The sequence below is a fragment of the Lepidothrix coronata genome, unplaced genomic scaffold (assembly GCF_001604755.1).
Source record: "Lepidothrix coronata isolate B3197 unplaced genomic scaffold, Lepidothrix_coronata-1.0 Scaffold72, whole genome shotgun sequence".
Classification (NCBI taxonomy): domain Eukaryota; kingdom Metazoa; phylum Chordata; class Aves; order Passeriformes; family Pipridae; genus Lepidothrix; species Lepidothrix coronata.
The window spans coordinates 341342-354724 of record NW_016690252.1 but is presented as its reverse complement, the minus strand read 5'-3'; the positions used below and the strand labels follow the sequence as shown (position 1 = coordinate 354724).

The following is a 13383-nucleotide window of genomic DNA, read 5'->3' as shown; positions in this document are numbered from 1 at the left end:
ACCATTCCTGGGAAGTTGCAGTAGAGTGCTGGTTTTGTCACAGTCTTGCCTACTGGTTCAGGTAGCTGTTTCAAAGTGAAGTGTGCATTTATGTGTCTGAAGCAAAGGCCAGTTTATCTAATGGCAGCATTTCGCACACTGACTCCTGCAAGGAAATTTAAAAAAAAAAACCCAAGATGTCTCATGAGCATATTTCGCCTTGGATATGGTTCATAGAAGTTCAGCGTAGAGCCTGTCCTGAAAAACGTCATATCCAACACAAGCTGTTCTATGATCTTCTAGGACTGACAGTGTCCAGAGGCAGCAGAGAGGGAAATTGGAGCGATAAATAGAAAATAACTTCCCTCTCTCCTTTGAAGTCTCGCAGACGCGGTGCTGAAGCCAGCCCTCTTGGAAAGCACAGCAGCTCACTGGGTTGTAAATTCACGTACGCTGGGGCTCCTCCAGAAATCTGTGAGCAGAGAGTTATGAGAGATCAAAGCCTTAGGTAAGTAGGGCACCTATTATACCGAGCCTTTATCTTTTCTTGAGAGGAGATGGGAGAGAGCAGGAAGTTTGATGATTTTGCAAAGCTAAAGCAAAAGTTTATTTCTGTAGCTGGGGGACATCAGAGGCGTCTTCGCAGTGGTTTTGAATTTGCATCTCTCAATATTTGATGTCCCCAGTATGCAAGGAACATACTCAGGCATTCCAAAAACATGTAGGGTAAAGGGGAAATGATGCTAACAAGGTAACATCATTGTTTAACTTCCTCCCCTGACAATTTAAAATGTACTGAGGGATATCACTGTTGAAATAATTTCTCTTGTTCTTGTTTGTCAAATGCCTCTTTTCGAAAGCCTAAATATTACTGCTGGGTTAAACAGAAGTGTGTCTGTGATATTACCTTAACTCAAACTGATCTCAGAATAGATGGAAAGCTCTTCACATACTCAGAACATGGGAATGTGTGAAAAGCCCTAGAAAAATATAAGTCCTGCCTAATTTTTCCTTCAAACATATTCCAGAATCTTGGCAGCTTCAGGAACCTCTTGGGACACATCAAATAATGAAGAGCCAAAGTCTATGTAAGATTTGCAGTACAGCACATTTTGAGAACTTGAGCAGTGGGATATATTCTCATCTGCTGGACACTGCAGGTCATTTTCACTGAGGACTCTTGGCACTGACTGTCTAAAGGTTAGACACAGACATCTGGCCTCGAAAATCCAAAAACTCAGGCCAATCCTTGACTAGCACCTAGTATTGTAGCTTCATTTCTGACTTGTGCTGGGCCAGAAATTGGCTCTTAATAGCTTATTCCACAGGAAGTCCACCAAAATTTTTCCTCTTCTAGAATGAGTATTGGTGTGTCCGAGTCTGCTTTTGTGGGGGATTAGAACTGTATGCACTATGTTGCTCTTAGTGAACACTATCGTGATTGTATATCTGGTATGTTCAATAAAAATATTTTGTAATGTTTTAGAGTTCCCTGACTAATTCAGGGTGGATGATGCCAGACAGAGGTATGTCAGCGATCTCTTGCAATAACATTTTAAAAGTTTTCAATTGTAGGAGTTCATGTGTGTTAAACAACTCTGAGTTTAACATGTGTTGTGATCTTTTGCTTGTTTGCACAGTTAGGTGCGTAGGGTCAAATTCTAATTTACGATCCTGCTGTGAATTCAAAGTCCTGTAACATTAACGAGGTTACCTATGTATCACATTAATGTTGTTAATCGTGGATCACGCTAATTATGTTAACTTCAATCGTAGAAAAGGTGAGCTGAGCCTGAGAAACCTTGCAAAAGCCTTAACCTACATCTAACAAAATGAGCTATGAACATGCCATTCACCCCTGTGTGAGATTGGAGCCAGATTTTATTCTGTTCCTGCTCTTTAGCTTCTATTTTATACAGGTGTCTCCCACACCTTTCAATATTCTTTTCTTGTATAGTTCTCTACATTTAACTGTTAATAAGATTGGTCACAGAGCAAAAAAGTTTCTCTTCAGGTATTCAGCCATGACTGAAATATCTCTATTTCTCCAGAAGCCTTAGAAATTGTTGCTTTGAAGGTTATGTCACTGGTACTCTAACAAAATGCTGGGAAACTGAGACTTTTCACAGCAGCCAAAGGGAAGTAGGCACATGAATCTTCCTGAAATTCACTGGAAGGTGACAACCACACTACGGCAAAAGTTAAAATGGAAACTTTGGTCAGGAGTTCTCATGGCAGCAGTGGGTTGTAGTGACTACATGACCATGTGCTGCTTTTAGACTCATATTGTGGCTCCCTTTCTTTACTTGCACCTCTTATTTTTAGTTTTCCATCATAGTGAAAGTATCAGGGAGTCTGTTTGTGTGACAAACATCTGACATGCCCTAGAACAAATCAAACCAGGACTGAGAACACCAGGGAGGGCTGTTTGAATCCTAATCAGGAACAACAAACCCATTTCTACAAAGCTGTCCCTCCCTGGGGTCTTGTGCTATTCCTTCATATGTTTTGGAGTGAAAGGCTGTTTATAGCCTCATTATAACATGTTTAGCATTAAATGTCAGGAAGCATCTGCTGGCATATTTCTCAGTAGGAGACTTCTAAATTCTGCAAGTGAGTTCGGGTAGCTGTCCTGAATATACATGGGAGTTCCCTCCAGAGATTTAAATCTTGTCTTTGAAGGCAAGTTAATGCTGCCTTGTTTCAAATTCGCTTCATAAAATAGGGTTCTCAGTAAATGGTCAAGCTGAATATTCAACATTCTCTTCTTCCAGTAACATCCACTCTCTGGCCCATATCATAGGGCCCACTGTGAGACTTCTGTTGCTTGTGTTATTGCCATGTGTGAAGGCACAGTCCCATGAGACACTGGTTTCAGCCAGCGAAGTTGTCTGGTTTAAGAAGTGAACCCCTGCCTAACCCCAGCACCACAGTTCATTGTGATGGGGGTTGTGGCGATGCAAGCCCTCGTGAGACCTTATTTTGAACTCAGTGGCTGAAAAGATGCATTAAAAAACCAAACAAACCCTTTGTGTCTGATTTGTACGGCAATAACTTCAAGTGAACATAACCAGACTTCCACTAGCTTATTGTCACTATACTGTGCAGATGTTGGTTTAAAGCCAGTGAGTCAGGTCATAGACTCATAGAATGGTTTGGGATGGAAGGGACCCTAAAGATCATATAGTTCCAACCCCAAAGCCATGAGCAGGGACACCTTTCTGTAGACCAGGTTGCTCAGAGCTCCATCCAGCCTGGTAAAGAATTTCTTCCTAATATCTAATTTAAACCTACTCTCTCTCAGTTTGAAGCCATTCCCCCTTGTCCTGTCGCTACATGCCCTTCTAAAAAGTCCCTCTTCATTTTTCTTGTAGGCTCCCTTCAGGCACTGGAGGCCACAATTAGGTCACCCCGAAAACTTCTCTTTTCCAGGTGGAACAATTCTAGTTCTCTCAGCCTTTCCCTGTAGGAGAGGTACTCCTGTCCTTTAATTATCTTGGTGGCCTCCTCTGGACTCGCTCCAACAGGTCCTTGTCCTTCCTGTGCTGGGGACCCCAGAGCTGGATGCAGTGCTCCAGGGGTCTCACCAGAGCAGAGCAGAGGGGCAGAATCCCCTCCCTCACCTGCTGCCCACCCTGCTTTGGATGCAGCCCAGGACAGGATTGGTTTCTGGGCTGTGAATGCACATGGCTGGGTCATGTCCAGCCTCTCACCCACCAGCACCCCAAGTCCTTCTCAGCAGGGCTGCTCTTGATCTGTTCATCCCCCAGCCTGTGTTGGTACCGGGGGTTGCCCTGACCCAAGTGCAGCACCTTGCACTTGGTCTTGTTAAACCTCATGAGATTCCCGTGAGTCCACTTCCTGAGCTTGTCCAGGTCCCTTTGGACAGCATCCTGTCCTTCAGGTGTGTCAACAGCACCACTCAGCTTGGTGTCATCTGCAACTTTGCTGAGGCTGCACTTGATCCCCTTTGTCTGTGTCCTTAATGAAGATATTAAATAACACTGATCCCAATATGGACACCACTTCTCACTGAGGTCCCTTGGGACTCTAAGCCATTGACCACTATCCTCTGGATGTGACCTTCCAACCAGTTTCTTGTCCATCTAACAGTCCACTCATCAAATCCATCTGCCTCCAATTTAGAGAGAAGGATGTTGTGGGATACCATGTCAAAGGCTTTACAGAAGTCCAGATAAATGACATCTGTAACCCTTCCCTTGTCCACTGATGTAGTCACCCCATCGTGCACAGCCATGGGGTTCATCAACCACAACTTGCCCTTGGGGAAGCCGTGCTGGTTGTCTCAAACTACCTCCCTGTCGTCTATGTGCCTTAGCACATCTTCTAGGAGGATCTGTTCCATGACCTTACCGGGCACAGAGGTGAAGCTGACATGTCAGTAGTTCTCAGGGTCATCCTCTCTCCCCTGTTTTAAAGACGAGTACAATGTTTCCCCTTTTCCAGTCACCTGGGACTTCTGACTGCCATGACTTTTCAGATATCATAGAGAGTGGCTTAGCAACTACATCAGCCAGTTTCCTCAGGACTCTGGGATGCATCTCGTGGGGTCCCATAGACTTACATAGGTTCCATTTCCTCAGGTGGTCATGAATCTGATCTTCTCTTACAGTGGAAGGGACGTTTTTCCCCCAGTCCCCATCCTGCTGTCCATGCACTCAAGAGGTGTGGGAAGAGAAGTTGCCAAGACTGAGGCAAAAAAGCTGCTGAGTACCTCAGCCTCCCCCTAGTCCATCATTTCCAGTTTTCCAGCATTGTTTATCAGGGGTTGCACCTTCTTTGATCCTCCTTTTTGGTTAATATACCTATATAAGCCCTTCCTTATTATTCTTTGCAACCCTTGCCAGGTTCAGTTCCAGTTTCATCTTGGCCTTCCTCACCCCATCCCTACACAACTTTACTTCATCTCTATACTCTTCCTAGCTCACCTGTCCTAACTTTCACTGTTTGTGCATTTTCTTCTTTCCCTTTAGTTTGATCAATGGGTCCCTGCTCAGCCATGCTGGTCAGTCCTTCCTTCCTTGAATTCTTAATTCTGGGGATTGCTAGATCTTGCGCTCTATGGAAGACTTCCTTAAAGATCTACCAGCTCTATTCCACTCCCCTGTCCCAGGAGATCTCACCAGCAGTCTCCCCAAAGAGCTGGAAGTCTTCTTTCCTAAAGTTCAGGGGCCTAAATTTACTCCTTACCTGACCCAAGTCCCTTAGGACTGAAACTCCACTAATGCATGATCACTCCAGCCCAGGCTGCCTCCAATCTTGATGTCCCCAATTATCTTGTTTGTGTTGGTGACCAACAGATCCAGTAATGCACCCCCTCTGCTAGGGCTGTCTATTACCTGGGTCAAGAATTTATCCATCATGCCTTCTAGGAGTCTCCTGGATTGTCTACAGCTTGCTGTGCTGCTTTCCCAGCAGATGTCAGGGTGGTTGGAGTCCCACAACAGGACAAGAGCCTGTGAGAGCAATGCCTCTCATACTTGGAGCAAGAAGGATTTGTCAATAGGCTCCCTTGGGTCAGGCAGCCTGTAGTAGACATCGACAGCAGGGTTCCCTTTGTTTCCTTGGTCTCTGATTCTTACCCACAGGCTTTGGACTTGCTAGTTGCTGTTATTCAAAGACAGCTCTTCACACTCAATCCAACTCTTGATGCAGAGGGCAATCCCTCTGCCTCTCCTTCCTCTCCAGCCTCTTCTGATCAGCTCGAAGCTATCGACAGCTGCACTCCAGTCATGGGATTTGTCCCACCAAGTTTTGGTAGTGGCAACAGGGTTTAAGCTTTCTAGCAGCACAGTGGATTCCAGCTCCTCCTGTTGGCTGCCCATGCTGCAGGCATTGGTGTAAAGGCACCTCAGTTGGCCTGTTGGCCATGTCGCCTCCCTAGAGGAACACCCCTTAATTCTTATAATTTCTCAGTGTTCAAGAGAAACATCATAAGGGAAACAATGCAGTGAAAATGCAAATAAATACACTTCTTTTTTTGTTTTCCGTATCAGCTCCCAGTCTGAGGATAGGGGCAAACAGGAGCTTCTGGGGGTGGGTTTTGAGTAGAAGCTGATGACCCATGAAACTGCCCTGATGATTTGTAGCATAACCTCTTTGTTTGCAGGAAGTTCTGTGCCAAACCAGTCTGAGCTTTGGCATCCGTAAATGAAAGTGCCCACTTCTCTTCAACCCAACCAGTACATGTTCTTAGATACTTGGTTACGTATACCTGATAAACCATTTGGTCTCTTGCATGGCAAAGACCTAGAGAAGGATGCCCCAAAAAGTTGAATGTGTCTCATGAACGCATCTGTGTTTCAGGACCTGTCTTCAGGTAGGCTGGTTTTATCCATCTTTTTGGATATGCAGAAGGGCCAAACCCAAATACCTTCTGCTTCACCCATCAGTGTCATTCTAAATTTTCTTACTCCAAGACGGCTGGTGTGCTTATTGCTGGGAGGATGAGTATCCACAAGAAGTCACGAGAGTTCTGTCCATTGCCATGCCTCTTTCCCAGCACTTTACAGCTACAGAAGGAAGCCACAACACAGCAGGATATTTATAAAGCAGAAACTGAGGGTGAAGAAACACAGTCAGTAGCTATGTACAGACACTGAATTCACTGAGCACGAGAAAAAGAGGTTATTGGTACCTATTGGTACCACCCATACTCCACAAGATGGGAGAGAGGGGAAATGCTCCCCAATATTTTGTAAAGGAGACAACAGCTTTGGAAAGAACTTCTCTGGAAGAAATCTTCTGGAAAAGAGCTGAGAGTCATTAAGGGAAGAGCAGATCACGTAAGCAGTTCTTGCAACAAAGCTTTCCATCAGGCAGCAGCATGCCTTTCTTTTCCCCTTAAAAATTGCATCATTCTTAAACAGTAGCTTTTTAACTCCAAACAAAGGGAGTTCTCATGCTACAAAAACTTTAACCTAAAGCTGCACTCCTAGTTCCAAACTGTTAACCATTGTTACTTTGAAGTTATTTTTACTTTAGTGACCAACACAGCAGAGACAGGAAAGAACTGTAATTTTGTGTATCCTCCAAGGCTGATTCTGAAGGCTGTGTGAAAGTCTTCCTATCAGCTCGCTGACTCATAGCTATAGTGCTTGGAGGCAAAACGCTAACAGGAGAGGCTGTCATATTTCTGTTGGTATTAAAACTAAAATCTGCACTCTGTGGCACCTTTTTTCCTTATGAAGACCTTCTGTTTCAATAGTAATATCATTAACTGATACATGAACTGGAAAGTAAACAGAAAAAGAGTTTATTAATTTCTACCCCACACAGAAGTGAGTATTCCCATTCGGGGGGGGGGAGAGGGGGGAAAGAGTTTTTAACAGGACTTTGAGACAGCCTCTGTTATATAAGGCATTTGTTATATGAAAGAGGCTGAAAAATTCTCATATTCTGAGATATCACCGGTGTGTCTCTAAACACCTTTTAGTTGTTGATGTTTGCTACTTGGTCTCTTGATGAAGTGAAGAATTATTGTTCCCTTTTATGAATAAGAAAATAGAAGCACAGCAGCATTTATTCACTCACTCAGGATCTGCCACAGATATGAGAGGGGATCTGAATCTCATTTCAGTGTTGCTCGGTCTGTTATCCTTCCTTCTTTGGGTCATGTCCACATGACCCTATTAGTCATAACCATGGTCCACTACCTAATGAGAGATCTTCAAATAAAATTGTAAGCTTTCACTGCTATGTTTGCAATTTCACCTGCTGCATTGAAAGCCAAAGAACAGATTTAGTTTTAAAAGGGCTGCAGAGAAAGTGGTACTGATAAATCTCTTTTTGTTAGCCAAGAACAGACAGAATACAAAAAAAACCCCAAATAGATAAGACGGTTAAGGACATGTGAGTTACCTTTTAGAAAGGCTTCTGCTTCAATAATTTAGCATATTGCAAGGCATGTTAAAAAAAAAAATTGAAAAAAATCTTTATCTATTTCAACCTGACATTAATTCAGAATTTTTCAGGCAGAAAGTGTCATTGAATCTAAAAGTAGGTGGCAAAAAGGACTTACAGGAGCTAGTCAATGCTTGTGAATTAGTACTGGAAGTTTGCATTACTGAATTGTAGGAAAAGATGCAATACTGGTGTTGCAGATAACTGTCATTATTTAGACAATTTAATTTTATCTTAAGTTTTCCTATTGCACCCTATCACAGTTGTACTGGGGTGATTTTTTTAGATTAGTTCTGCCTCTTCTCCATCTCAGAATTATCATTGTAAACTTTTTTTTCAGGTTGAAGAGGGCGTTGAAACAAAAAACTTTGTGTCAAAAGCTGAACTTAGGTGGGGGTTTTTTATAGCCATGGAATCCAGAAACTTGAATCAGTACCCTGTTGTATTTGGCACCAAAAATCTCCCAAATAATCGACTACCCCACAGAAGTGGCATACATTTTATAAGTCCTTATGGGAGATAGTGAAATGTCTGACCTGTAAGAAAGAATATAACTTGTGATTGGAATTCTCCATCTGAGTGCTGACCAAGAAGACAAATCCAGTGACGGCCTAAAGTTGAGCTCAGTGTCCCGCTGTTGCTTTAGCTGCAGCAGGGTGCACCAGTGGGTTTTTTGGGCTGCATTTCTCTCAGAGAAATACAGAGTCCTGCCTATGGTACATAAACCTTTGTAATACCCGGTGTCACACCCGAGTCCAACGATCAATTGCCTTTTATTTGCTCAGTGCTGCCCGGTGCCATGTTCCACCCACAGCCCCGGGAACTTTGCCTTTTCTCTTGCAGCCCTTATCGAGTACACGGAACACGCCAAGACATCCTGTAACTTCTGAATCGTGTTCAGTGTGCCCCTGCACGGATTTGCCTCCAGATCCTGGAAAGCGTGGTGTGCCCCCGTGAGCTTCACCTCCCAGCTGGGGAGAAGGCTGGCGTGCTCCGTGGAGGAACCATCCAGGGAGTTTAAAAGAAGCTGCATCTTTTTGTATGGTGCTGAAAACAATCCCTTCTGCTTGTTGTGACAAACAGCTTCAGGTAGAAAAGAGGACACAAAACAGCCAGGTAGGACAATTTCTTCAATTCTTCTTCTAGGAGAAAACAGTAAAAACTTGCATAGGAACCCAGATTTCAGCTATGTTTTCCTGTGCATTTTTTTCCTTTTGCATACTGGGTTATGGTGCATCTGCAAATGCTGGTTCTCAATAATGAGTCTGGTGTCTTAATTTTCTGTATGTAGTGCTAGCCCTAATGTGTCAGTGACACTCAAAGGTAGAGCGAGTTTGGACCACTGCAGTGTGGCTTTAGAAAGCTCTCCAAAGTCAGTGGGGAAGTACACATCCATTTTACTTTCTTTGGATCCAGGCCTCTCTTTTCTCCCCATTTAAAATTTCTGAATAGAGAGAGCCAGGCTTCTCCTCTGTAGAAGGTGCTCCAAGTTCTCCCTATCCTTATTACATGGCATTTTAATTTAAAAATAAAGGCCTGAAACACAGAAATGTCTTGATCCTTCATCATGAAGTGTTTTGTTTTGTAACTGACTGTCTCTGGAGGAGATGTGCCCTAGCTCAAACTGGTAGATGGGACAATTAACAAGTTGTTCTCTGGCCTGTTATGTGCTAAGGGATAAATGGTCTCACTGCCTCTAAAAGTGGAGGGTGTGAGAATTGGATGGAGCATTTGCACCGCTTGCTTAAGACCCTTATATAGAAATCCCAATGTTAGGATTCTCCTGGATATGCTTTTCTTAGTGCAGTTATTTTTGTTTCATTAAGCTAGAGTGGTGATGTCAACTCATGGATGCCCAAAGACTTTTTGAAGGTGGAGAACTGACTAGAGGAAACACATCCAAAGTATCTTCTGTACTAGTGAAAAGAGTACCCCTTCCCCCCTTAGCTCATCTGACATACGAAGTCCTGGGATGTTTCCTCACATCTGGCACTATTTTGACTCTCACCCCAGGAGTAAGACACCTTAGCATGTATTGAAGGAGGATTTTCACCACAAGGTATTGTCCTTCTCTCTCTGCCCATGATTATTCAGGTAACCTGACACAAGCAAAAGTCCCATGGAAGCCAGCAGGAGATTTTGCTAAGTGAGGCCATAGGGGAAGAAACCTTTCTGTTTTAGCTAAAGTGAATTTGCTGCACTATCTGACTCTGCAAATGTCAAATTACTTCAAAAACAGTATTGAAAGCAATGGTTAAGGCCATACAATTGGTGATAAAGGCAGTCTCTATTTCTCAGCGATAACTTGGTTGCAGAGCATCAGAGGAAGGTAACACTGCAATTCACATTACTGAAGTAACTGTTTACTTCCTTCCCAGTGAGTGACTTATTTTTCTTAGTGATAAAAACTCCCTGTGGATCTCTATTTAGTCAAATGTGTGATTTACTGCACTTTAGCTTTGGTTCTAGCTGTTATCTTATTTGTGACCTACACAGAGTTTAGCATTACTGAAAATCACCATTCCAGGCTTAAGCAAAAAAAAATGACTGGGTGGAAAGAAACATAGATGTAGGCTGATCTGCTGATATCACAGTAAATCATGCTGTTTGGTGGCAGCATGACTTCTCTCCAAGTCAGCCAGGAAATGTGCTCTCAGTTTCACTGGGAATAATAATGGCCAGTCTTCCCAAGCGAAGATTTGGGAAAGGTCATTAACCCTTCGAGCCTGCGCAGTGGATTTTTTTAGGTGAGACACAGCGTGCGTTGAATAGTTCACCACCATTGGACAAGAGAGATCCCCAGAGTATGACCAGACAGTCAGTTGTCTGTGTTAGAGGGACCACTCTGTGCTCTCTGGTGACTCACCTTCCACACACTCAGCATGGCAGTGTTTAGTCTGGACAGCCATCCAGTCCCTTACACTCATGGGTCCAGTCTGGGATGCACCAATGTTTGCATGTGCTCAGCACTGGCTCCAGAAGGAACAGGATGAGGTTCTTGCACCTGTGTGAAGTGATACAGGGGTAAGGAGGAAAACCCACATGAGCACTCAAGACTCACACATCAGGAAAACTCAGAGAGATGAGTTCTGCTCCACTGTGTGTATAAATGTGTGTATATATACATACACACACGTATATATATAATGTTTATTTATTTATTTGTTTGTTTGTTTAAGCCAATTTTCACATTTTAAAGGTGGAATTATGTGGCTTTACCGGTGCTTCCAATGCCATCGCCCGAGCAGGAGCATTTGAGAGCGTAGATCACAGTCCATTAACGACTTTTCCCCATGGGCTCCAATGACAGACAGCAGTGTGAGATGGTTAGACTGAGAGTTGGGCAACACTGCAGTGGTTCCAAGGTCAGAGCTGGGTGCATGCCCTGTAGACATGGCTGATAACTATGATCCATAGATAAACAAGACTCCTTTTCCTTTTCCCTGACTCACTGCAGCGGCCTGTGGAGCTCCCTGAATATGTCCATATGTGATTTAGCACTACTCTTTCATTTCATTGCTTCCTTCCTACTCCATTGTTCACGTGATTCTGAGTTTGCTGGGATATGCAGCTACTGTGGGCTGCAGCTTCAGTGGCAATATGGATTACCAAGTAGTTTAACATCAAGACCTTCACTTGCTTTCCCCTGACCTTTGGTGAGAGCTGTTCTGTGTAATTTATACTCTTGTCACTAAAAATGTTGCCAATGCATTCCCCACCTGCCATTGCACTTCTTGGACAAACAAGACTTAGTTTACTTTTCCATCTTAAATGTACAGATTTGGCTTTAAAAATATATAATGGCCAGTCTTCGCGAGCGAAGATTTGGGAAAGGTCATTAACCCTTCGAGCCTGCGCAGTGGATTTTTTAGGTGAGACACAGCGTGCGCTGAACTGAGCCCACCCTTTAATCCTGAGGTTCATCTGCCGGGGCCGAGCAAGCTTGGACAGTGGCAGTGAGGGTCTCAGAACGTAGGTTTGTTTAGAGTGACCTTCTCTTAGATGGATTGCCTCACAGGGCTAACGAGCTCCATCTGCCCGGGGGTGGGGCTGGGAATCGAACCCGGGTCGCAGCGGTGAGAGTCCTGCACCCTAACCACTAGAGGCCCTGAGATTTGGCTTTACAAGAGTACAAAAGATACAGGTGTGAGGGGAGTGAGAACAATGGTTTTGCTTAATTTATGCTTGTTTGCAAGGGACTGCTGTCTTGCATCCCAATTAGAATTGCTCTCCCTGCTATTCTCTTCTAAACCTCTTCACCCTTGGAGCCATGTCCTCAGAGTGTTTTTCCCTAGGGCTCTGTCTTTGCACTGGGTGGGGTGGCTGGAGTGTATCCTGAAGACTGTTCCTCCATAACAAAGCCATCCAAACTGATGTGTATCTCCTCCTGAGCTGCTGTAGTTTGTAGGAACTGTCATGTAAGCATAAACTAAAACTGATGGTGATTTATGTTTATTTGTGTGACTGTAAACCATGACTACTTCAATTAACATCCTCTCCAGCTATATATGCTGCAAGATCAGATGCCTCAGCTGCCTGTGTTAGATTTCCCAGGTACCTTACAGAAGTCCCCAATCTCTACTGCCTCCAAATAGAGGCATCCCACATTAAAATCACTGATTTCCAGTGCTTTTTGTTACTATTATTCCCATCAAGCAATAGGTTTGTCTTTCAGTTTAAGTCTCACTCTAGGCCTGTTCCTCTTCATCCTGGTATGCTCCCAAAGTTTCTTTTTTTCACATGTGAATTCTTTTGCCTCTGCTGCCTGGCCTTCACAGCTCCTTAGTATGATTCTTATTTCTTTAACTCTTCTTCTTCAAGTGATGTAAGAGCCTCCATGCTAAGAAACAGAAGACTAGAAACACAAACCAAAAACTTGAACAAAATTGTAGGACACTTGCAAGATCAGCTGCAGACTGCAATGAGTTTCCAAGAAATCATTCATTTAAAACCTTTCCACTACATCAGATATTGATTAATGAAGCAATATATACTTTGGTCTATTTAAATGTCATGTCTCACAGACAGGGTTGCCTCATAGCCCAAATATTTTCAGGAGTCTCAAGGTATATCTGTGTGATGCATAACTTTACTACGTGCCAGAGTGAATTCCCAGCTCCAGCCAGACACCAGACACTACTTTTGACTCTGTGTGCTTGCCAGACAATCTCTGGATTGTCACCAGTTTCATTTCTGGTCAACCCTTGCTGCAAACTGTGCTGCAGGTGGACTGACCAGAAGAATGTGCTCTTCTTTATTTGGTTTACAAACAGCATTTTTTCTCAGCATTTTTTTCATGGACTAGTGTACATATGTTCTTTCCAAATTTGCTGCACAAACTGATTTGGGACACTGCCTTTGCCTAATCCCTTTGTGTTTTATGCTGGTGTTTTTTTTCTCCTAATGTCAAAATAGCAGTTTGACTGTAGGAAAAACTTCAAGTCCATGCCTTTCTGGGCAGACACAACCTGTTTAGCAGAT

At 43.6% G+C, this 13383-nt stretch overlaps 1 protein-coding gene across 1 annotated transcript in view; it reads left to right on the top strand.

The window, feature by feature from the left end:
- Positions 1-381: 381 nt before the first annotated feature.
- Positions 382-13383, top strand: part of LOC108499335 (phospholipid-transporting ATPase FetA-like) — a 92992-nt gene continuing 79990 nt past the window's right edge. Inside the window, exons 1-2 of the mRNA XM_017819054.1 lie at positions 382-487; positions 8746-9018. The gene's annotated coding sequence lies outside the window, so the exon portion shown is untranslated. The remainder of the gene's footprint in view (positions 488-8745; positions 9019-13383) is intronic.